Genomic DNA, 24,464 nt, shown 5'->3' with positions numbered 1-24,464 from the left:
TGTTGCTAGGAAGCTTTGGTCCTCTTCCCATCAACCCAGCCCTAAAAGCAGTCCTTCCTTTGAGTCAGTAACCCCTCTTCCGGAAATCTATGCTCAGAAAATCACTTAAAGTACATGAGAAAAGCTTCAACACAAATAAATGCATCACTCTGATGCTTGCTACAGAGAAAACTTAGAGTCTATTCAAATGTCCAAATGTAAGAGAATGGCTTCCCTGGAGGCTTAGATGGTAGAGAATCTGCCTGCAATGCAGGAGACATGGGTTCAGTCTCTGAGTCGGGAAGATCCCCTGGAGGAGGGCATGGCAACCCACTCCCGTATTCTTGCCTGGAGAATTCAGTGGACAGAGGAGCCTGGCGGGCTACAGTCCACGGGGTTGCAAAGAGTCAGACATGACTGAGCAGCTAGCGCACAACAGCGCAAGGGGATGGTGAAGAAAATTAGGGTACATGTCCCCAGCCGGAATATTGTGACCATCATTAGCAATTACCCTCACTGCGAGTCTTCACTCACAGGAAATTGCTTTCTCTCTAATGTTAAGCAGAAAAACTAAGATGCCAGTGGAGTGCGCTGTATGATTTTTTTTTAAGGGCATAGAAAAAAAAAATTGGTTTAGGGTCAATTTTATTTCTTGAACTCTACTTTCCAAATCTCTACAGCTAGCATGCATTAGTATGTTCTAGAACGATTCATAAGTCATTTTTAAATGGGCCTTGACAGAGAGACAACAGGGTTTGACAGCTCTTGGCTCACACCCCAACTCCAACACCCTCCAGCTGTGACTTCCTTGACCGCTATGCACGGGGATGACACCCAACGTGAAGCTGGGATGAGACAGCACCCCCTAGGGCACCTAGCGCGGGACTGGACACGTAGTGGGTGCACAGGAAACTGGCTGCAGGCTGTGTGGCCGTCCCTCAGACCCAGGCTGGCGGAGGCCTCGCGGCCTTTCTGAGTCTCGGCCTCTGCCGCTCAGGCTGCGGTCTGGATTCACTCATGCTCTCCTGGCTCCATCTCTGCCCCATTTGGAGAGTCTGTCCCCTGCCCCCCGGCTCAAGCCCATTCCAATATGCCAGCCACCCCAGATCCTGCTCAAAGAGCTGCTCTAAGGGTTTCCCCAGGATGCCCAGCTGAGTCCGACACCCCCCCAGCCCCCTGCTGCCGGCCGGACCACTCCCCAGCCCTCTCCAGCCTGGTGGGCTGGGGTCTGCCGCCTGGCCTAGGATTCTCTGATCAAGCTGCTCTAAAGAAATTCTCCAGCCCTAGAGACTCTTCTCATAGCCTTTGCCCCTTTCTCCGGGGCCTCTGGGGAAGACGCAGTCGGGCCTGAGTCCGCCTCTACACCCCAGCCCGGAGCAGATAAGCATCTTCCGATGAACCAGCCGGGAGCAACACCCCACCCACCATGCCTGGTGACAGACGTGTTTTACCTCTGATAATTCCACCGCTTTTTGGCACCTACGAGGCAGGGAGAGATGGAGCAGAGCAGGCAAGAGAACAGTGAATATTTTGTGGGAGCCAGAGGCGACTGAAGATCTCTGCTGATGCCACACAGGCAGGAGCGGGCTGGGGAGACGTGTCAGCACTGCAGGGTGGGGAAGAAGGGGTCCCCGCGGGACGTGAGCCGAAACCCATCCTCCCCGCCTGCCTGTTTCCCCTTTCATTTCTTTTTTCCTCCTGTTTTCTTCCCTCCCTTCTTTCCTTCTTTTCCTTCCCTTCCCCCTTCCCTCTTTTCCTCCTTCTTTCTTTCCTTCATCCCTTCTTCTGCTCATTCACTCATTCCTATTTTTATTTTTAAAAACTTTTTATTTTATACTGGAGTATAGCCGATTATGCTGTGATGGTTTCAGGTGGACAGCAAAGGGACTCAGCCGTACATACACATGTATCCACTCTCCCCTAAACTCCCCTCCCATCCAGGCTGCCACATCACAGTGAGCAGAGCTCCCGGGATTCATCCCTACGTTCCTTCCTCTTCCCTCTGTCTGTTAAAAGGATATTCCTTCTGCTCCTGCTCTGTGCTGAGTCTTGTTGTTGGGCGCTGGGGACACAGATCAACCAAACAGAGCCCAGGTCCTGAAGGACATGGACCCCAACAACCCCATCACTCCAGAGCACCGGGGAGAGCAGCAGCAGAAAAGCCCGGACCAATGTATCTGGGAAGGCTTCCCCAAGGAGGTGCCCACTGTGGAGAGCCATGAGGCCTCTGCCCGCGGGCAAGGCAGGGCAAGGCATCTGGGCACAGAACAGCGTGTGCAAAGGCACAGAGGAGGAACTGCCCGGGCGTGGCCCGACGTGAGAGTGTGGCCTCACGGCAAGGAAATGATGCCGCTCACGTGACTTCCTGTGGGCTCGGCACGTCGGTAAGCACTATACCTTGTGCAATGGGGAAACTGAGGCTCAGAGAGTCATGGGACTTGCTTAACATCACACAGCCAGTGAATGGTAGAGCTGGGACTTGAATTCAGACCTGGGTGGTTCAGAAGGCCATGACCGTGCCTCTTGATCATGATAAACCTCAGCTCAGTAGTTCTCCAAGGTGCCAGCCACAGCCATCGGGTGACCGGTGAAGCCCGCTCCTGCAGCCTCAGGGCACACAGGGTACTTTTCTGCTGCCCACAGAGGTAAGGAGGCTGCGCCCTGCAGGCAGGAGCCCTCCTGCCACCTTGAGCCACTGGGGAGAACGCAGATCTCCCCATTTGGAACATGGAGCAGGGTCTGGCTGGAAGGTAAGCCCAAATGGCTTTGAAGGGCAGTGCCCTATCCTAATCCCCGCACCCCCTTCAGGCTGGGCATCCTCCCTGGCACCTCCAGGAGCGAGGGGCAGGAGGAGGCAGCAGCTGCTTCCCCCCAGCCCTGCCCTGAGCCTCCCAGAATCACAGAGTTGCCAAAGGTGAGAACCAGGAACAGGACATAAAGAAGGCTGAGCACTGAAGAACTGACGCTCTTGGACTGTGGTGTTGGAGAAGACTCTTGAGAGTCAAAGCAGTCCATCCTAAAGGAATTCAACCCTGAATATGCTGAAGCTGAAGCTCCAACGCTCTGGCCACCAGATGTGAAGAGCTGACTCATTGGAAAAGACTCTGATGCTGGGAAAGATTGAAGGCAGAAGAAGGGGACGACAGAGGATGAGATGGTTGGATGACATCATCAATTTAATGGACATGAGTTTGAACCAACTCCAGGAGAAAATGAAAGACAGGAAGTCTGGTGTGCTGCAGTTCATGGGGTCGCAAAGAGTCAGACACAACTTCGAGACTGAGCAGCAGGGAACAGGTGGAAGGTCACTCCACCAAAGGCCTGTAGGTGGAGGTGCTGACTGCCACCGGGCAGGAGGCCCATCTTAACCCCGAACCAACCTCCCCACTTCTCAATGCAAATCATAACCCCCACGTCCCACTGCTGGTGTCTCCTGGCTCAGCAAAAGAGTGGCCTTGGATGAGGAAAGACTAAGAGCTTTAGAGGCAGAATCCTGGGTCCGGGCCTCAGCTGTGGGACCTCTCCACTCAGAACCTCAGTGTCCTCAGGCATAGACCGTTGACAATAACATCCCGCTTTGGTAAAGAACCCGCCTGCCAGTGCAAAGACATAAGAGATGTGGGTCCCATCCCCGGGCTGGGAAGATCCATGGAGGAGGGCATGGCTGCCCACTCCAGTGTTCTTGCCTAGAGAATTCCATGGACAGAGGAGCCTGGCAGGCAACAGTCCATGGGGTCACACAAGTAAGACACAAGTGAGTCCACTTAGCATGCCTGCAGTATTCCTGATACCTACATGAAATCTCCCAAGTTAAATACCGACTACTCGAGCTCCACGCATTCATTCATTTATTCAGAAGATAGATACACAGGGTCTATGTGCTCCAGGCACTGAGGTAGACATGGGATGGGGTTGGAATACCCCGGAGTCCAAAAAGAACAAGGTCCCCTCCTTAATGGTCAGCACACGCTAGGGGGTGGGGAGAACAGAGTGGCAACAAATGAAGCGGGCTGACATGGTGGCATGTGACTGGGAAGCTGCTTGAGGCAGGGTGACATGCAAGGCTGCTCTGAAGGGATGAATGACAAGAAGGAGCCGGTCACGCCAAGACCTGGAGAGACATTCTGCAGAGGGCACAGCATGTGCGAAGGCCCTGAGGAAGCAACAGGCTTGGTGTCTATGAGGCTGGTGAGGGTGAAGACAAGGGTTGGTGCAGAAAGTGCTGGGCTGAGGTTGAGGGTGAGTATAGCCAGGTCAGGATGGAGCCCTAGAATGTGTATAAACGGGGCTGGACACACGGTGGGTGCTCCCTGTCGGTAGCTGTAAGATCTCCGGTCCCACGCCCTCATTTAGTAACTGGGGAGACAGGCCTCACCATTCGCCTGTGGGGGCTCCCTCTGGCCTCAGTGACTGCCAGTCCATCTGCTCATAGCCTGGTGGTCTGTCCTGACGCAGAGGGCTTCTGGGCCACCAAACATCAGGTCTTGAGTTCTGAATAAAATAAAGGGGGGCCCTGGGGTGAGCACCCTTCCCAGTCACCTCCAGCCTCACCTGTTTCATGCACTTTTAACACTGTGCTCAATCGTGTCCGACTCTTTGCAACCCGAGGGATGGCAGCCTGCCAGGCTCCTCCGTCCCTGAAATTCTCCAGGCCAGAATATTAGAGTGGGGCACCATTCCCTTCTCCAGGGGATCTTCCCGACCCAGGGATCAAACCCAGGTCTCCAGCGTTGCAGGCACATGCTTTACCGTCTGAGCCACCAGGGAAGCCAAAGAGTGAGGGGCACCAGGAAGAGGTGGCCCCTGCATCCAGGTGAGCCCTTGGGACTAGCCAAGCCTGCTCAGTTAGGCAGAGAATTCACCCTGAATTGACTGAGGTCCGTGAAGCTGAAGGGAAGGGGCCCTTTTGCAGCAGCTGAAGCCCTGAGCCTCAGGAGGCGTGCAGTGGAGTGAGCTGGGGTGAGGAGGTTTCCCACCACCGCTCTCAATGCCTGTGAGCTGCGCTCACAGTTTCTGGCGACCTCTGCAGAGTCCCACCAATAACGGCCTGGCTGTCAGGGGCCCAGAGCTGCTGCTGCTCGGACAGTCCTCCCAGGACCCCCAGCCTCATCCGCTGTGTTCTCTCTCCCCGTCTCCCTGGACCCTCCCCCTCTCTCCCCTCACTCTCATCTCCATCCTTAATCTGTCTCCAGCTCTCCTATTGCACCTTCCTCTGGCTCAGAGGGTAAAGAGTCTGCCTGCAGTGCAGGAGACCAGGGGTCAATCCCTGGGTCAGAGAGATCCCCTGGAGAAGGAAATGGCAGCCCACTCCAGTATTCCTGCCTGGAGAATCCCATGGACAGAGAAGCCTGGTGGGCTACAGTCCATGGGGTCACAACGAACTGGACACAACTGAGCAACTAACACACACACACACCCTTGTCTCCACGCTTCTCTCTTGTTCCTCTTTTCCGAGTTAAACATCTGTTGGTTAGTTGACTGATTGTTCTCTTGCACATGCACGCGTGCACTCTCCCAATTTCCAGCAGACTTCCAGGGGGTTTGTAGGAATATATAAACCAGAAATACAACAAGGATCAAGTCAATGTTCTTGGGGGGGGGGGGGGGTCCGCGAGCCAAGCTCTATTTGGGAACTAAGATCTTCATCACCAAAGGAGGAGAGGACTGCTGGCCCTTGGAAGACCCTCTCCCAAGAGGGTTCCTCTCCACAGTGTTGTGGATGAAGACTGCGGTGCGAGGCAGTAGTTCCAGGCAGGTGCCCCAGTGAGTCTCTGCAGGTCAGCAGCGCCCTGCACGCCGCCCATTACAAGCCGAACTGTTGGCTTCCGTGGGTACCCAGGGGACTGCCAAGCGAGGTCAGAACCACCCAGGGAACTTGTTGAAAATACAGATCCAAAGGCCCAAGCAAGAATTGCTGAACTGCGTTTTTCAGGCTGGAGCCACAGCATTTATAGCTGTTAACAAGATCCCTGGGGATTCTGATGGACAGTGAGACCGAAGGAAGCCAAGCAGGGTGGGGCTGTTCACTCGTTCACCACCTCCCACTCCGTGCCAGGAGTGTGCTCAGAGCTGGGTGTTCACGGGTGAAGAAAACAGACAGTGCCTGCCCTGGGGTGGGGCTCATTCTACCAGGATCCTGACCTAAACCCTAGCGTTCCTACCAGGCCCTGAGCAAGCCGGTCCTGCCCATGTCTCCCCTGCCACCGTCCCTCGTGCCAGCTGCACGTGACCTCAGCCAGTTGCTGGAAGGCACTTTCCACGTAGCTCTGTTCCATCTGCCCGCCTCATTGTTGCCTCGTTAAACCCCCTGGTCCACCAAAAACAAACGGAGAAAAGTGACTAAGACACTGGATTCCAAAGCCAGGGAGCCTGGTTTCGAATCTCTACCCTGCTACTTACTAACTGTATACATCGGGCAATTTACTTTCTGTGCCTCAGTTTCCCCATGTGTAAAATAATGATAATCACCCTCAAAGAGCCCCCGCTCCCAAAACCACTCCTCACTCCGTGTTTTGTGTTTTCTTAGCAGTCCCTGCTTGGCAGAGTAACGCTTCAATCTGTCATTTCCTTCCATTCATAACTACTGGAGTCGTGTCTGTTCTCCCCAGGAGGGCAAGGACTGCTTCTATTCTGTCCTCACCTCTGAATCCCATTCCCAACACAAGCTCTGATGCTTCCTGGGAGTTTAAACAATATTTGTTGTCTGAGCAAATGAAGGAATCAAGGGTAACTCTCTCCAAGCCAGGCCATCCCACCTCCTCTGAGTCAATCTCAGCATGAGTTACCAGTCAAAGCAACGTCAGTCTTAGACCCAGAAATCACCCCAAGGCCGCTTGGAGGCTTTACTGCAATCTCTTATTGTTCAGTCACTAAACCATACCTGATTCTTTGTGACCCCAAGGACTGCAGCACTCCAGCCTCCGTGTCCTTCACATCCTTCATGTCCCAGCACTTGCTCAAACTCACGGCATTGCGTCAGTGATGCCATCCAACCATCTCACCCTCTGTCGTCCCCTTCTCCTCCTGCCTTCAATATTTCCCAGCACCAGGATCTTTTCGAATGAGTCAGTTCTTTGCATCAGGTGGCCAAAGTATTGGAGTTTCAGCTTCAATATCAGTCCTTCCAATGAACATTCAGGACTGATTTCCTTTAGGATGGACTGGTTGGATCTCTTTGCAGTCCAAGGGACTCTCAAGAGTCTTCTCCAACACCATAGTTCAAAAGCATCAGTTCTTCAGTGCTCAGCCTTCTTTATGGTCCAATTCTCACATCCATATATGACTGCTGGAAAAAAAAAAAAAAAAAAACCATAGCTTTGACTAGACGGACGTTTGTTGGCAAAGTGACGTCCCTGCTTTTTAATGTGCTGTCTAGGTTTGTCATACCTTGTCTTCCAAGGAGCAAGCACATTTTAATTTCTTTTTTTTTTTTTAATGTCTCTTGAGAGAATGGCAAAAGGGTGGAAACAGTAATCAGCCAGACCCAACATCTTTAAGCCCCTTCAGCTCCCCCTCTGGCCAGCTCAGCCCCTCAGGAGAAGGTGCCAGGCCACTACTCTGGGAAGGAAGCACATAGTTTTTTCGATGGAGACCACATCTTGATTTCTGGAACCTTCCTTCCCCAAGGGAGGGAATGATTCGCTGACCAGCCTGGGGATTATGAACCCTTGAAGGACGGGTGAACAAAGAGCCCTCGGCCCCCTTTGCCAGGCCCAGCCAGCTTGTCTCGAGGTCCCCGCGAAGGAACTGAGGGAGGGGCCCCCTCTCCCCTGCCCCCGCTGACTGCGTAAACCAGCAGCTGACGGAAGACAGTGTTCACGTGGGTGCTTCCGCTTTCATTCTTGACAAACTTGGAGTCCATACAGTCCTGCATGGAACATTGGGGCTGGGAAGGACCTTGACAGAAAAAAGCATCCCCTCTGAGCCTTCAGTAAGGCCTGGCGGGGTTCAGACTGTAAAGAATCGGCCTGCAACATGGGAGACCTGGGTTCAACCCCTGGGTCGGAAAGATCCCCTGGAGAAGGGAAAGGCTACCCACTCCAGTATTCTTGCCTGGAGAATCCCATGGACAGAAGAGCCTGGCGGGCTAGTCCATGGGTCACAAAGAGTCAGACACAGCTGAGCGATTAACACAAGTTCAGTGAGTCCCTTCCCTTCTCAGAGTTTGTTTTGTCCACCTACACGGGGCGACTAAACTCCCTTACTGGAAACCAAGGTGGTCCAGTCACCCTAGAGCAGCGAGGGAAATCGGCCCAGGGCTTTGGCGCGTGGAGTCAGACAGCTAAGGCTTCCGTCAAGTTGGGCACCTTCCTGGGGCAGTCATAAAGACCACCAGGCTCTTAGTGACCAGAAAGCCTAAGACGGCTTTTATCAAAACACACGTAGCGGAGTGGTGCCTCTAGGTATGAATCTTAACCACGTAGGATCTTTCTTTCCTGTGGGTAAGTTTGCCTATGTTCTCTGAGACGCACCTTTAGGCTGCATTGTATTAATGACGTCTCCAGCCCCCTCAGAGAGCTCTAAATATCCCCTGTAGCCAGGAATACACGTATATGTGTGTCCTCGGTAATAAGAGATACTGTATCCTGTGTGCCAGTGGACGCTCATTAAATGTTTGCTGGCTTGAGATTTTTTTTTTTTTAATTGATTTTGCAGTTTCTGGCTGTGTGATGTCAGGCAAGTTTCTTAACCTCTCTGAATTCAGTTTTCTCATCTGTGAGATGAGAATAAAACATATCTGCCTGCAGGGTCCTTTTGAGGATTAAATAAAATTATGCACACCAGGTGCTTAGCTCTGCATCTATCACAGATAAAGATCTCAGAAAACGTCGATACTGATCGGTAGCGATGATGATGGTGGAGACAGTGGTCATGGTGGTGTCGGCAGTGGCCGTGGGGATGGCAATGTGATCATGATGGAAAAAATCATGGTGACGGTGGTGATGGTGGTGGCAGTGATTAAGACGATAAGATGGTGATGCTTGCCTAGGTCAGCTCAGGCGAGCCCAGAACCAGCTCCCCCACCAGCCCCCGAGTCCAGCCAGTACTTGGCAAGCAGGCACTTGGAGCACGGACAAGGCCTTTTGGCCTCAAGCGCTGCCACTGAGGCGGAAGCAGAAAGCATCCACCCACAGTCAATAGGAGGTTGTGATGTTTCGTATGGCATGTTCTGCCAACAAAAGGTAAATGTAATAATTTTGAAAAGGATATTTGTGCACTTGAGCGGCTGCACATCCACTTAATATAGTGCTTGGCAGGGAAGGTGAGACACGTGGGCAATGAGAAATCTGTATCCATTATGCCCAGAGGACGGCCGCTGCATGTGGGGATCAGGGGCTGGGTTCCATTTGTCTGGGAAAAGGCTGACTACAAAATCAAGCCCAGACCTTTGCTGAGCTCCTCCTGTGTGTAGGCTGGGCTTTGTGAAGGGTACAACTGAGCATGAAATCCAACCGTTACCTTAAAAAGCCAGCTGCAGGGAAGGGAGGCAAGACATATAGAAAAAAGACATTAGCCTATGTCCATTCATTCAACAAATGTCCACTGAACACCTATCATGTATCAGGGCTATCATAGATCCTGGGAATACTGGGGTGGGGTTGGGGGGTGAAGGGCTCTGTCCTTCAAGAAGTTCCCAGCCTGGTGGAGAAGACAGATAAGTAAATAAATACAAAAAGTGGACCCTGAGCCATTCAATAACCCTCACTCACTGGGGCTCATACAAGCTCACACCGGGCCTCCCACTGGGATAAAGGTCTTATTTTCATCTCAATTATCTTACCATGAGTCTATGAAGTCAGGCCCATTATGATGCCCATTTTATACAGGAGTAGACTGGGACCCCCAAGAGCTTCCGTCACAGAGCTCCTAAGTGGAAGAGTCAGGGTTTGAACCTGACTTGTGCTTTTAGGCACAAGAAGGACAGTGGCAACCCGCTCCAGTACTCTTGCCTGGAGAATCCCATGGACGGAGGAGCCTGGTGGGCCGCAGTCCAAGGGGTCGCAAAGAGTCGGACACGACGGAGCAGCTTCTTTTGTACGCGTGTGTGTGTTTAGGCACCCTCCTGATGCAGGAGAAGGAGGATCTCAACTCTGCTGGGAGGATCAGCGAGGGTTCAGAGGAGACCCCTGAGCTGGGTCACAAAGCGGGAGGAAGAGTGCCAGGAGCTGATGCGGTGGGCAGGGCGTGGGCAGAAGCAGGCATTCTAAAAGGGGTCACAGCTGGACCATGACTGGAGATGAGAAAGCAGGGCACTCCCTGGGGACAGCGAGCAGAGCAGGGGTGCCTGAGTGGAAAGCTCCTGCAGGTGAAGGGGGAGCGAGACCACGAATGGAGGGGAGCCCCAGACAGACTACTGGGCTGAGAGCAGGCCCATCAGGAAACTGAAGCTGCCAGCAACGAGGCTCTAGGCCCCTGCCAGGCAGCGCTTGAGTGAAGGGTGACTCCTTGCACTCCTGGCACCTGGTCCAGAGCTCTCCTGGGCTCTGGATTAAGCTTCCACTTTCAGATACCGATGCGGCAGAAAGAACACGAGCCTGGGTTAGAATTCCAGCTCCAACCCATACTCTCTGAGCAATTTGGGGCAAGTTGTCTAACCTCGCTGAGCCTCAGTTTCCTCACCTGTAAAATGGGCTCATTAATACCTACCTCACTTTTATGCGCATAGTATGATACTACCAAAAGGGAAAAAAAAACTAACATAAAGTCTGGCGTGCAGCAGATGTTCCTATATGACAGATCCTCTGTTCCTTTCCCTTCCTTTCCTCTTCCTTGCTTTCTGGCGGAAACCACGTAACCACAGTTTTCTGAGACTGTCCTTATTTCAAATATACTGTCTCCTCACCCCCACAAGCCATCAAGAGATCCCCTAAATTGTAAAGCTTCTCCGTCTACATCATGTCCTTCAGAATGTGCACTGGTCCTGGAACCAGCCTGGAGTTCCTCTGCAGGTGCTGACTTGGGATTCAGAAGATCCCATCCCTTCATAGGGAAGATGCACGTTTAATACACATGATGGGGGAAGGTGCTTATCACATTCCCCAGTGCTCTGCCCACCCTAGGATTAGAAATTAGCCCAAAGAAATGCTCTCATTGGAAAAGATCCTGATGCTAGGAAAGACTGAAGGCAAATTAGAAGGGGGTGGCAGAGAATGAGATGGTTAAGTAACATCACTGACTTAATGTACATGAATTTGAACAGACTCCTGGAGATAGTGGAGGACAGAGGAGCCTGGCATGCTCCACGGGGTCGCAAAGAGTCGGACGTGACTTAACAATTGAACAGCAACAACAACTGATCTAAAGGGGTTTCCCAAGTGGCTCAGTGGTAAAAAACCCACGTGCGATGCGGGAGACTCAGGTTCCATCTCTGGGTTGGGAAGATCCCCTAGAGAAGAAAATGGCAACCCACTCCAGTATTCTTGCCTGAGAAATCCCATGGACAGAGGAGCCTGGCTGGCTACAGTCCAGGGTGTCACGAAAGAGTCAGACACGACTTAGAAAAGACAGACGAGGTTGGTTGCTTCTGGAAGGTGCCAGATGAAGAGGGGCTCCTGAGGGTCTGTCCTCCTGGGGCTGGGGGCTGGGAGGACACAGCACCCCCTATCCACCTCTTCCCTGAGCTCTAGACCCTCTGCCCATCCACCACTAGGAGGCCTCAAAGGCAATGCAAACTCGACATGATCATGACTCAATCCTGCTCTTCATCCCCAGACATGGGCTTCTCCCAGCCCCATGCTTACCTCTTTAGTCAACGGCTCAAAGGCTGTTTAGAACTCTAGAAGTTGCTGTCAACACCCCTCTCACCCCGGTCCCCCACACGCCATCCATCACCACGCCTTGTCCAGGGTACCACCTGAGGATCTCACAGCTTCATCCCCTTCCTTCCATCCCCACCTTCATGACCTAACTCCAGTTCCTCTTACCTGGACAATCCCACAGCCTCCTGACCAGCGTTCCTGCTCTCACACCACCCATTCTTCCCAGTCCAGGCCCCCTTTGTAAAATGCAAGCCTGACTGTGCCACTGCCTTGCTTAATGGCTTAATGGTATAGCTCTTCATTGCTTTAAAAACAACGTTTTCTAGATGAGAAGTGAAGTGAAGTGAATTGAAGTCACTCAGTCATGTCCGACTCTTTGCGACCCCATGGACTGTAGCCCGCCATGCTTCTCCATCCATGGGATTTTCCAGGCAAGAGTACTGGAGTGGGTTGCCATTTCCTTCTCCAGAGGATCTTCCCGACCCAGGGATCGAACCCAGTTCTCCCGCATGGTAAGCAAGACACTCTATGGTCTGAGCCACCAGGGATGAGGGGAACTGATATTAGGGAGTTTGGGATAGACATACAGACACTGCTATATTTAAAATGGATAACCAACAAAGACTTACTGTATAGCTCAGGGAACTCTGCTCAATGGTATGCGGAAGCCTGGATGGAGAGGAGTTTGATGGAGAATGGATACATGGATATGTACGGCTGAGTCCCTCCGCTGTTCGCCTGAAACTGTCACAACATTGTCTATTAATCAGCTGTGAAAGCTAAAGTGTTAGTCACTCAGTTGTGTCTGACTCTCTGCAACCCCATGGACTGTAGGCTCCTCTGTCCAGGAAGTCTCCAGAATACTGGAGCGGTTAGCCATTCCCTTCTCCAGGAGATCTTCCCGACCCAGAGACTGAACCTGGGTCCCCTGTGTTGCAGGCAGACCCTTCACCATCTGAGCCACCAGGGAAGTATCGGCTATACCTCAATACAAACTAAAAAAGTTTAAAAGGCAAAAAAAAAAGAAAAAGAAAAAAAAGGAACCTTCCCTAAAAGATTAGAAAGGCCCTGTGGGGTTGGCCCCACCCTTCCGTCGGTTTTCATTCCACACCCCCCTCACTGAGACACAGCGCCTTCCTCTCCCTTCTGTAGCCACTCTGCTTCTTCCCACCACAGGGCCTTGGCATATGCTTTTTCTTCTCCCTGGAAGGTTCTTCTAACCCCTTTACATAAATAACACTTCACAGCTCAGCCGAAGGATACCTCACCCAGGAAATCTTCTGTGACTTTCCAGACTAATTCTGGGCTCCCATAAAGCACCGCATGTCTCTATAACATATAGCACTTATCACGGTTGCAACTGAACATTGAACATTGATTTGATTACTGTCGGTCTCCCTGGAACTCCCCAGAGGTAGGGATCACGGCTGCTTTTGTTCATTTCAGAACAGATGGCATTGGTGCATTGTAAGCACATGATGACTTGAACCCAGTGAATGAATGAAGTGATGCTTCTGCAAGGACACACCCTCCACTTCTTGAACTTCTGTAAACCAAAGACAGATGGAGACATGGAGAGGAAATGCGAAGCCGCACAGCCAGTATGCAGCTGTGCCCAGGAGAGCCCAGGCTCCCTGCCTGGGACTCCCTCCCACTTCCTGACTTGGGGCCCAAGTGCCACATGGGGCAGTGGTGGGGTGGGCAGGAATGCAGGAAGGGATTCCCTAGAGGAGGCCTGAGGGCCAGGGGAGAAAAGACTTTCATAGCCCTGGTCTCTGTGCACCTGAGCTCTATCTGCTCAGCATGCAGGCACCCTAGAGACCAAAAGAATGTGTTTCCATGTCATTCCAGGCCCTGCTTTCAGCACATGCAAATGCATGCAAATTAGGTGCAAACACAGCCTCTGGCTCGATGAAAGAAACCAAAGGCCTGGTACAGGGGGAGCCATCTGAGACTAGACCAAGCTGGCAGGCCCTTCCGGCCGTAAAGCTCTGACGCAGCCCTGTTGGCTGCACAGTTGAAAGAGATGGAGGGGGCATTTGCAGATGGGAACATCTCTCCCCAGTAACCCCCATACTTCTGCCCTCCCTAAACACAGACCACCAACCCCAGGGGAGCTGGGTACGGTGAACTTTGGGGCTCTTTTTCCAGGAGTAAAGTCATGCCCCCTGCCCACTCATCCTTGGCACAGCTATAAGCAGAGTCTGCTCTGAAGGGACCATGCCCAGAACCCTGATGGAGGTGGCTCAGTCAGTAGGTAGTGGGTCCTCATGGCTTCACTCAAGCATCCTCAAAAAGAGGTTCCGTGGCCCAACCTCAGAGAGAGAACTTGCAGGTCAGGAAGAGTCCTCACATTTTGCTGAGCTAAACACACTCCTGTTCTGCCTTGAGACTCAACTCAAGGATCCACTGCGAAGATTACTCCTTAGTCTCCTCACTTTTCCCCCTTGGCATGGACCTCCCCCCACTCTTAGCCCCCGGAAGCCCTCCAGCAGAGCCTGGCCCCTTGGGGAATTTTCCTGTGCAGTGCTCAGTCTCTCCCACTGCTCTCAAAAGGCCTTGGGAACACATGATGAGAGATGGGAGAGGCTTGGTGAGTAAATGAATGAGAGAGTGATGGGGAAGGAAAGAATAAATGGAGCATCAATGATCTCCTAAGGAAAATTCCAGAAGGTCTGAGAGAGCCAGTGAGGCAGCCAACAGTGCAGCGTGGGCTAGGGGTATCTGGCCTCCCGCCGCCAGGTGCCCCGGGGCCTGGCCCTGCCTCAGCTGAGATTTTCCGTGGCTCCTGTTCACCCTCCCCCTGGCCCCAGCATCAGCCTAATAGGCTGTCAGCACCTTCTTTTGCCCAGAAACTGAGCTGTTCCTTGAAACCTCACAGCCATGATTAGATCCATGACAGCTTCCTAAGCAGCTCAGCGGTTCCCATGGCAACCCAACTGGTACCCGACTGGCAATGGGCCACCTGGAGGAAAGAGAGGGAGGAGGGAGAGACAGGTGTGAAGCTGCTGCCTGAGGCAGGGAGATGATGGAAGGAGGGAGATTCAGAGTGGACAGAGGAATCAGGAGAGCCCGGGGAAGAGGGGAAAGCCCGCAATCACGGGTACCCGGGGGCAAGCGGGTGTGAGCTGGGGTGGCCGGGAGACACAGCGAGAGTCAGCTGGAGGAGACTGGGGAGATGTGATAAACCTGAGGTCAGGAGACAGAGCGACTGGATCTGGGGCGATGAGGAGGGTGAGACTTTGAACTAGGAGATACGGGAAGGCTGAGAGTGGAGGGGGGTGGGCAAGATCAAGGGATAACCATGGGGATGACCACAGATGGCAGAGAGAAGCTGGTCAGGCTGGGCCGGAAGCAGGAAGCAGAGGCTCACTAGCTGGGGAAGCTGCGGCCGAAGAGAATGGCCTCTGGCCCACCCACCCCTCGAATAAGGAAGGAAGGAGATGGACAGGGCCACTGCCCATCCTCGGCCTCTGACCTCAGCCCGTCTCCAGCCTGAGGGTCCCAGCGTCGCTAACGAGGAGGCCCAGCAGCAGCTGCAGAGGGGGCCTGGCAGAAAGAAGCTCTGCTTGACTTAGAAAGGGCAAGGAGCCTCATCAGAAAGTCCCCACGTGACTAAAGTGCCCGAGCCCGTGGTGGGGAGTTACAGATCAGCGTGTCACCCCATCTCCGGAAGAGCGCCACCCCTCTCAACAGTGATGCCCAGCAGGGAAATACGGCTGTTACCAAATGCTGGTCCACGTGCCCGATGCACAGTGAAGCCAAACAAGACAGACACGTCTGAGTTTGGAGCAGAGAAAGGCTTACCGCTGGGCCCCCACGCTGGGGGCCACAACTGTAACAGGGGAGGGGCGGGAGCAAGACCCTCAGGGTCCTACTCCGCCAATAGTCGGCAGCACAGGAGTCCTGTGCCAGAGGCAGCGGTCCCCTGGGTCCCAGTCTGTGGGACGCGGCCCCCATCTGCACAACCCGAGGAGCCTGGGGGCTGACTGGGTCCTGGGCGCCTGGCTCCCTCAGTGATGATGGCTGGGCAGGGTCTGGGGGCCTGACGCTGTGGGTGCCACCAGCTGAGATTTGCCTCTTCACCAGGGTCTGGGCACTGGTAGGATGACCTGGACTAGGTGTTACATGGACACTCCTGGGATGAGTGACCAGCCCAAGCAAGAACCCCTCCTCTCAGCCAGGGCCTGGACCTGGAGGGAGAAAATCAATCATTTGGACCTTGAACAAGTGAAATGTTGCTTTACGTACAGGATTTGTTAAGTATTAAAAGCTACGAGGAGACAGAATTCAGTGCCTTCCCTTCCATTTTTTGTATAATTTTCAAGGCTATGACCTTCTAGAGTATCATGCTGCTGCTGCTGCTAAGTCACTTCAGTCGTATCCGACTCTGTGCAACTCCATAGACGGCAGCTCACCAGGCTCCCCGGCCCCTGGGATTCTCCAGGCAAGAACACTGGAGTGGGTTGCCATTTCCTTCTCCAATGTATGAAAGTGAAAAGTGAAAGTGAAGTCGCTCAGTCGTGTCCGACTCTTGGCGACCCCATGGACTGCAGCCCACCAGGCTCCTCCATCCACGGGATTTTCCAGGCAAGAGTGCTGGTGTGGGGTGCCACTGCCTTCTCCATTAGAGTATCATACCTTTAGATTTAAAAAAAGTTGCAGAATATATGATAACATTTGTTTTGATGAAAGTTTACAACAACATTGTGACCTGACCCTAATCTGACCTAGTAGACAGCTACAAGAACAAAGGATTCAATACCAAGAAGGTTACCACAACTAACCACACTCCTGTCTCACCTTTCCTATAAAAGGGCTTTACTGAAAGCCTTTGAGGAGTTGGGGGACTCAAGGCATGAGCCACCTGTCTTCTTCATGGCCCGGCAATAAACCTTTCTCTGACCCAGACTCTGAGGTTTCTGTACAGTTTGGCCTCACTGTGCATTGAACCCATGGCCCTGCACTTGGTAACACTATGGCAACTTTAAGGGCCAGCCTTCCACTGCCCTCCAGGTCCAACCACTGAGGGCTCGAGTTGGGACAGGGCAGCCAGGAAGAGGGGCTACACTAGGGGTCAGGCATTTGAGCATTGCCCCCAACTCATCTCTAGTTTCTCCAGACATGGGAGGTTGGGAGGAATCAATGCAGATTTAGACAAATAGCCAGGACTGGAATAACCCTCAAAGCCAGAGCAGAACCAGGTTCTCCCTCCTGCCACTTGTGGCTGAGTTCTAAGCTAGTCTCCGTACCAGAGCTGCGGTACACCCAGCAGGGCCAAGAGCCATTGTCAGCTTTCGCCAAGCACTCCCATCTCCCGCAGGTACAAGCGGTGAATAATGAGTGGTATTTAGAAACTGCAGCAATTCGTAACTTTTATTCAGCGATTTGTGTAAACATGTAGGGTCTGTATCGGGCCCAGGCAGACATGGTTTGCACTGCAGAATGGCTTTCTTAGTGGGCTAGCAACAGGGAAGCTGGCCTGATGGTCTGCCTGAAGTCACCCATGATCATTTTATGCTCAAGGACAACAGGGTGTTAGGGTCAAGACAGCATCCAAGGTAGGTCTCCGGAGTTCCCCATGGCCAGGCCCCAGCTCCTGTGATCCCTCTTACCACCCCCTTCCACTTCCTTCTGGAAGTGGAGCCAAGCGGTTAGGAACATGGCCTTTGGAGCCAAACAAACCTAGTTTCAATCCTGGCTCCACCACCCTCTCCCCTAGTGGCCTTGAGTGAGTCATAGCAATTGCTGGGGCCTCGATTTCTTTTCTGCAAAGCAGAGCAAATAAAAAAAGCCTACTTCCTGGGGTGGAGAGCTCAGAGAAATAACCCATATATTGACATGGAACATGTTCAGTAAACAGCCCTTGAAACTTTCCACCAATTTTGACTCCTTGGTAGGTACTGCCCTCTCTTCACCTTTTTCCCCCCAGAAGCAACACCTGGGCCTTGGTGCCAAGACACCACCACCCACTGGCACCTGCAAACACCAGCTGGCACAGACTCTCAGGAAACAGCAGCAGTGGCTTATACCCCATAAGTCATTAGGACTCACTTGTGCTTTTTAAATACACTGAGTCTAAACATTTTTTTAATCTACTGTTGCACCTTCAGCTCCTAAGACAATACCTGGCACTTGGTAGGCACACAACAAATATGTGTTGACTAATGGATGTATTCGTCCACTCACTCATTCTTGAATTATTGGTACTGACTATGCTCCAGACGGGGGCTTCCCAGGCGGAACTGGTGGTAAAGAACCCGCCTGCCAATGCAGGAGACCTGAGAGACATGGGTTTGATCCCTGGATGAGGGCATGGCAACCCACTCCAGCATTCTTGCCTGGAAAAGCCCCACGGACAGACGAGCCTGGCAGGCTACAGTCCATAGGGTCACAGAGAGTCGGACCCGCCTGAAGAGACTTAGCACACAGGTTTCAAACACTGATCACAGGGAGAAACCAAGCGTGGCCTGTGGAGGGGTGTGCACAGGGGCAAAGATAAAGTGAAAGTTGGTTCCTCCAAGACACCTGGTCCCTCTCACAGCCCCAGTCTCAGCTTTGACTTTGGGAAGATACCTGCGGTCTCTACTGAAAGGCAGGGGCATTTGAAAGTCACCCCCTCCCAGATTATTTACCATTCAAAATTTATTTTGAACCCAACAATGATGCCAGAAAGCCTAAGCGGGTGCTCTTCTTTTCAAGAACTTTTTTGAGAACAACCAGACCGCTCCATCTGTTGCCCTGTATTCTAGAGTCAGTATAAAATGGTTAATGAGGACATAATCCAGGTGTTTGGTTCATGAGAGTAGCTATGTCCCATCTGGTCCTCATCTCTCTCTAAAGCTGTCATGAGGAGTGAAGAGGTCCCTTTCCGAAACGCCGATGTTCCACTTGCTCCAAGATCTGCAGACTATCCCTGCTTTAGCCCCAATTAGCTTCCAGCATGCACTTGGGCTGTTCATGCAAATTAACTTCCTCTCTTTGACAGCTGTCACCAAAAAAAAGCTTTAAATCTAAAGCCCTAAAGTGGCATTTAAGGACCATGAACAGTCTTGTCCCAATCCTGGATGGATGGATGATATGTGAATGCATGCATGGATGGATAGACGGATGGATGAAAGGGAAATTGTTAGTCATGCAGTCATGTCCAACTCTTTGTGACCCCCATGGACTGTAGCGCACCAGGCTTCTCTGTCCATGGTATTCTTCAGGCAAGAATGCTGGAGTGGCTTGCCATCCCCTTCTCCAGGGGATCTTCCTGACCCAGGGATCAGACTCATGTTTCTTGTGTCTTCTACATAGACGGCAGATTCTGTACCTGCTGAGTCATCGGGAATGGATGGACACATAGATACATAAATAGATACATGCACAGATATGTAGATAGACGGATAAGTAGATAAACGGATGGATGGGTAAACTGACAGCCTGCTCCCCCTCTCTCCCTTCCCATGGGCCCACTCCTCTGCGCATGAAAACCTACATCTGGCCCCAACTGTGGATGAGTAGGTGAATCGACGGGTCAGTGACTGTGTGAACTGCTGACTCCTGGGTCTCCTCTTCCCTCTCAGTTGGCCTGCCCCCTAAGAGTGAAAGCTTATGCCTCAAGGGCTCCCCACTGGCCACCTGCCCAGAGCGCCTGCGGAGCAGGGCTCCAGCTTTTCTGCATCAGTAGGGAATCTCTGGTCAGCGACAGCACCTGGTGAAATAAGTGAGGCGATGCAGATAAACACTCATTCACTCGCTCGCTTGCCCTTTCATTCATCCACTCATCCTGTCAACAAATATTTACTGAGGCTTCCTTCCCTGGTGGCTCAGATGGTAAAGAATCCGCCTGCAGTGCAGGGGACCTGGGTTCTTCCCTGGGTCGGGAAGATCCCCTGGAGAAGGGAATGGCAGCCCACTCCAGTATTCTTGCCTGGAGAATCCCATGGACAGAGGAGCCTGGTGGGCTACCGTCCCCGGGATCGCAGAGCTGGGCACGAATGAGTGACTCTCACTATGTGCCAGGTACCCTGTGGGACAGAGTGATGAGCCAACCACTTATCGGCTTCAGGAACATGACCAAGTTCAGTGGAAGGGACAGAAGACCTACACCACTTTTTCTGTGGTTCTCGATGTATGCTGAGAATATATTTAAGAACATTATATTTAAAACAAGGAGGGAAAGGAACTTTAAAGGCGGGAAGATTTTGTGCAAACCAAAATATAAATACCAGTAGACTGTGATAAGTTATGTATGTATAATGTAACATCTAGAAAAACCACTAAAAATCCATCTATAAAAAGAGATACATTCAAATACACTCTAGGTCAATCAAAATAGAATTCTAAGAAGTGTTCAAGTTTTTAACATTGATAGAACAATTAAAAGACAGAGATGAGCATAATGGATTTTTTCAAAAGCAAACATGATCCAACCATATACAATCCATAAGAAATCAACTTCAAATATAATGATATAGACAGTTTGAAAAACAAGAGTGGAAAAGAATATACCGTGCAAACAATGATTTAAAAAAAAAAAAAGGAGTGGCCACATTAATGTCACGGTAGCAGACTAGCTTTATTTGTAAGAGCCAAAAACAGGGGAAAAAACCCAAATGTCTTTCCATAGGCAGATGGTTAAGCAAACTGGTATATCCATACAATGAAATACAAGTCAGCAGTAAAAAGAAACCAATGATTGATATATGCAGCAACTTGGATGAACCTCGAGGGTACTATGCTGAGTGGGGAAAAAAAGCCAGTCTCCAAAGGTCACATACTGCATGATTTCATTTACACAACACTCTCATAACTGTACAATCCATGGAATTCTCCAGCCCAAGAATACTGGAGTGGGTGGCCTATCCCTTCTCCAGCGGATCTTCCCAAGCCAGGGATCAAGCCCAGGTCTCCCACATTGCAGGCGGATTCTTTACCAGCTGAGCCACAAGGGAAGCCCAAGAATACTGGAGTGGGTAGCCTATCCCTTCTCCAGCGGATCTTCCTGACCTAGGAAATGAACCGGGGTCTCCTGCATTGCAGGTGGATTCTTCATCAACTGAAGTATCAGGGAATCCCATCTATCCATGCGATGAAATACAACTAGCAGTTAAAAAAAAAAAAAAACTATTGATATACACAGAAATTTGGCTGAACCTCAAGGGCACTATGCTGAGTGGGGAAAAAAGGCACTCTCCGAAGGTCACAGGCCACATGAGTTCACGCACACAACACTCTCATGATGCTGGTTTGTGGAGACGGTGGTACCGGGAGCGGTGACAACAATACAAGGGTCACAGTGATGCTGGGATGAAGGTGATGTGACCGTGATGGTCATAAGGCTGGAGGTGATGATGATGGTGGCAGTGATGTGATGACGAAGGGGAGGGCAGCAGGAGAAGAGAAAAGGCCCGTACTGAGCACCTACCCCGCTGAAGATTAAACTCTGATCTAGCCATTCCCCAGGCACTACCGATCCGAATCCTCGTACCAACCATACTGTTAGCCCAGTTCACAGACAAGAAACCAGAGACTCAAATAGGTTGAGTGACCTACCCAACATCACATGGCTCAGTTCCACATCTGTCCGACGCTGGGTCCTTAACTCTCAACCTGAACCATTCTTGGTGAGTGGGATGCAGATGGAGCTGCGCCAGAACCCAAGACGTGGCTTCTACCCAGAAAGAACTACTTCTGGTCTGCCACCCTCTGCAGCTTCCTGATCCGTGCCCTTGACTCACTCACTCAGCAACGAACGTTCACCGTGCCCAGCTGCGGGGTTGGCACATTGGAGCGGCTCACAGAGTCCCTTCCCGCCAGGGGCCCTCAGGTGCTGTCAGGTGAGCTGGGGAGAGGGCCACATAAACAATTTAGGACAGAACTCGGTGCTGAGAACCAGTCTCAAGGTGATGGGAGCCCCGAGAGAGAGGGGCATTCCACCAGGGGCGGGCACAGAGAGCTTCACAGGACAAGTGACTGGACTGGTTTCAAGGGATGAGTAGGAGTTTGAGGATACGGTAAAGACGGCAGAGAGAGCTGTCGGAGCAAAGGCGTAAGGGAGGAGGAGAAAATCAGTCCAGGAAAGGGTGTGGCCAGAGCAGAGGGTCCCCAGGGAGGTGGGAAGGGGCTGGATTTAAAAGGGCCCTGAATGCCGACCAGGCCATTTAAACTTTCCGCAGAGGCAGAAGAGAGCCATGGCCGCTTGTCAAGCTGGAGAATGAGATGATCAGGCTTGCGTCTTCAGAAGGCCAGCCCTGGGGGCAACAGTATGGAGCATGGATTAGGCAGGGTGGGCAAGAGGAAGTCTGCAGAGAGGCCTGGAATGGGTCTGGGCCTCCTTTCCCAGGGGCGAGGCAAGAGAAAGCGAGCGGGAGAGGACGGCTGGAGACGTACAAGCTGCGTGTTCCCGGGCTCTTCTCTTGCATTTGAGCAACCAGGTGGAGGCCCTGGAGGCTGGTTAGGTGCCTGCATTTTAAAGGCGGACACAGGTTCTGCCACTTAGCGACTGAGTGACCCTGGACAAGTCACTTAACGTCTCAGAGCCTCGGTTTCCTCATCGGAAAGATGGATCATCACAAAGCTGAGGAAACCGTATGACTCGGGGAACTCAGACTGGAGCTCTGTGCCAACCTCGAGGGGTGGGATGGAGTGGGAAGTGGGGGGGGGGGTCAAGAAGGAGGGGACATGTGTGCACCTGTGGCTGATTCATATTGATGTATGGCAGAAACCAACACAACATTGTAAAGCAATTATCCTTCAATTAAAAATAAATACATTAAAAAAAATAAAGGAGTAAAATAACGTATCAAAGTGTTTAGGCCCCTACGTTCAAACCTTCAAGTTGCAAACTTTCAAAGGTGTGAGCACGCGTTTACATGTCCAATACATTAGTTCACGTGTTTGTAAGATTACTGCACTCTAAGATTTAAAATGTTCTTTTTTCGGGGGGAGGGGGTGTTTGTTTTATGCATTATCTGTGTGAAAATACTATAGTACTATACAGCCAACTGGGGTTCCCCAGGGGGCCCTAGTGGGAAAGAACCTGCCTGCCAGTGCCGGAGGCAGAACAGTCACAGGTTTGATCCCTGGGTCGGGAAGATCCCCTGGAGGAGGGCACGAAAACCCACCCCAGTATTCTTGCGCAGAGAATCCCATGGACAGAGGAGCCTAGCGGGCTCCGGCCCACAGGGTCACAAAGGGCTGGGCAGGACTGAAGCAGCCTAGCACAGCAGCGCAGCGCATGCAGCCGACTGTGTTTGCTGGCTGACCAGGCTAGCTTTGTTGGATTCACGTACAAATTGAACATACGAACAGACTCTCAGAACGGAACTCGTTGGTAGGTAGGGGACTTACTGTACATGGTAAATGCCAGTGAGTGTCCCCACTGGATAAATGAAACTGAAGCCCAGAAAGACGCCGCGACAGCGTTATGCAGCTCGAGAGCCTCCAAGCTGGGGCGCAGACGGGCTCTTCCCACTCTGCGCCCCCCTTTCCCTGTGTTTCTGCCGCTCCCCGCGCCCTCAGTGTCCACCTGAGGGCACGGGGAGCCTCCTGGTACCAGGGCTCAGCAGCAAGGAAACAGGCCAACGGCCCAAGCGTCAGAAGGGATGGAGCAGATCAGTCAGTTCAGTCGCTCAGTCGTGTCCTACTCTGCGACCCCATGAATCGCAGCACGCCAGGCCTCCCTGTCCATCACCAACTCCCGGAGTTGATGGATCAGGGGCGCTCCCAAACCCTCCTCCACAGCCAGTCACAGCCTCCGATGCCATCTGGCCTAGATCCTGAAACCCTGCCTGGGCTCCTTCAACACGGCAGCGTTCGGTGGGCACAGGAGAGGCCTCCTCCACCCTCACCTTCCTCCAGGGCAGATAAAACTCTCCTGCTCATGGGGAGCAAGACTTCCTCAGGAGCCAAGCTGAAAATTTGGTCTTCGACTGCTCTTGCTTGGTGATCAAGAGCTCTGGGTTTGAGTCCCGGTTCTGCCTCTAACTCAGTGTGACCTGGATATTTCCCTTCTTGGGACCTCAGCTTCCCCATCTCAGAGTGAGTGGGTTGGACTCTAAGCTTTCGAAGTGCCTGCCCACCTACCTCCTGGAACTCCTTCTGGCGGCATCCCACCATCCTCTCTCTGCTGCTCGCCCTGGTTTTCTCTTTCCAAGCTTCCACCCTGCCCCCTGCTCCCACGATCTGTGCTCAGCCTCTCTGGGGCTCCCAGGGTCCAAGGGACACAGCCCCCAGCCGGAGCTGAGCATCTCCCTGGCTGGGAGGAGCCCCACTTATTGGCAGGGCGCCTCCCAGCGCCAAGAAAGCCACCCTGCCTTCCTACTCAGGGCCAGCGGTGCCTAAAGAAAACCCCTGAGCTGACTTCAGAGGTTGGTCTGAGCTAGGGCTTAAAAATGCAAGTGCCCATGAACCCCCCAGTGCCAACTGCCCACTCAGCCCGCAGGCGGTGCTGCCCACCACACAGATGCCGTTGCGGCCACTGTGGGCGGTACCAAGGGAACACCAGGGGGTGGGGAGTCCAGAGAGGCCCGGGGGTGGCTGGTGAGGGGGGCGGACATTCCTCGGATTCTAGACTGCAGAGCAGGGCTGTTTACGCCATCTGGCTATAGCTGGTTCTCCGGACTCCGCAGAGAACTAGGCCAGCTCTGTGCAAACTCACAGAGTCAGGGGCTTTGGAGGTGGACCAGCCTGGAATCAGATCCTGGTTTGGCCACTGAACTGGCTGTGTGAGTCGGC

At 52.4% G+C, this 24,464-nt stretch overlaps 1 long non-coding RNA gene across 1 annotated transcript; it reads right to left on the bottom strand.

Moving 5' to 3' along the window:
- Nucleotides 1–3,810: 3,810 nt before the first annotated feature.
- Nucleotides 3,811–23,937, bottom strand: LOC138433057 (uncharacterized). Its single transcript, XR_011254122.1, has 4 exons — nt 23,814–23,937; nt 12,368–12,482; nt 6,860–7,264; nt 3,811–4,470 (listed from the first exon to the last, which is right to left on the bottom strand). It is a non-coding gene; the product is annotated as an uncharacterized lncRNA (long non-coding RNA).
- Nucleotides 23,938–24,464: the final 527 nt, after the last annotated feature.

This window comes from Ovis canadensis, chromosome 2, assembly GCF_042477335.2.
Source record: "Ovis canadensis isolate MfBH-ARS-UI-01 breed Bighorn chromosome 2, ARS-UI_OviCan_v2, whole genome shotgun sequence".
Classification (NCBI taxonomy): Eukaryota; Metazoa; Chordata; class Mammalia; order Artiodactyla; family Bovidae; genus Ovis; species Ovis canadensis.
This window is presented reverse-complemented; position numbering and strand designations above follow the sequence as displayed.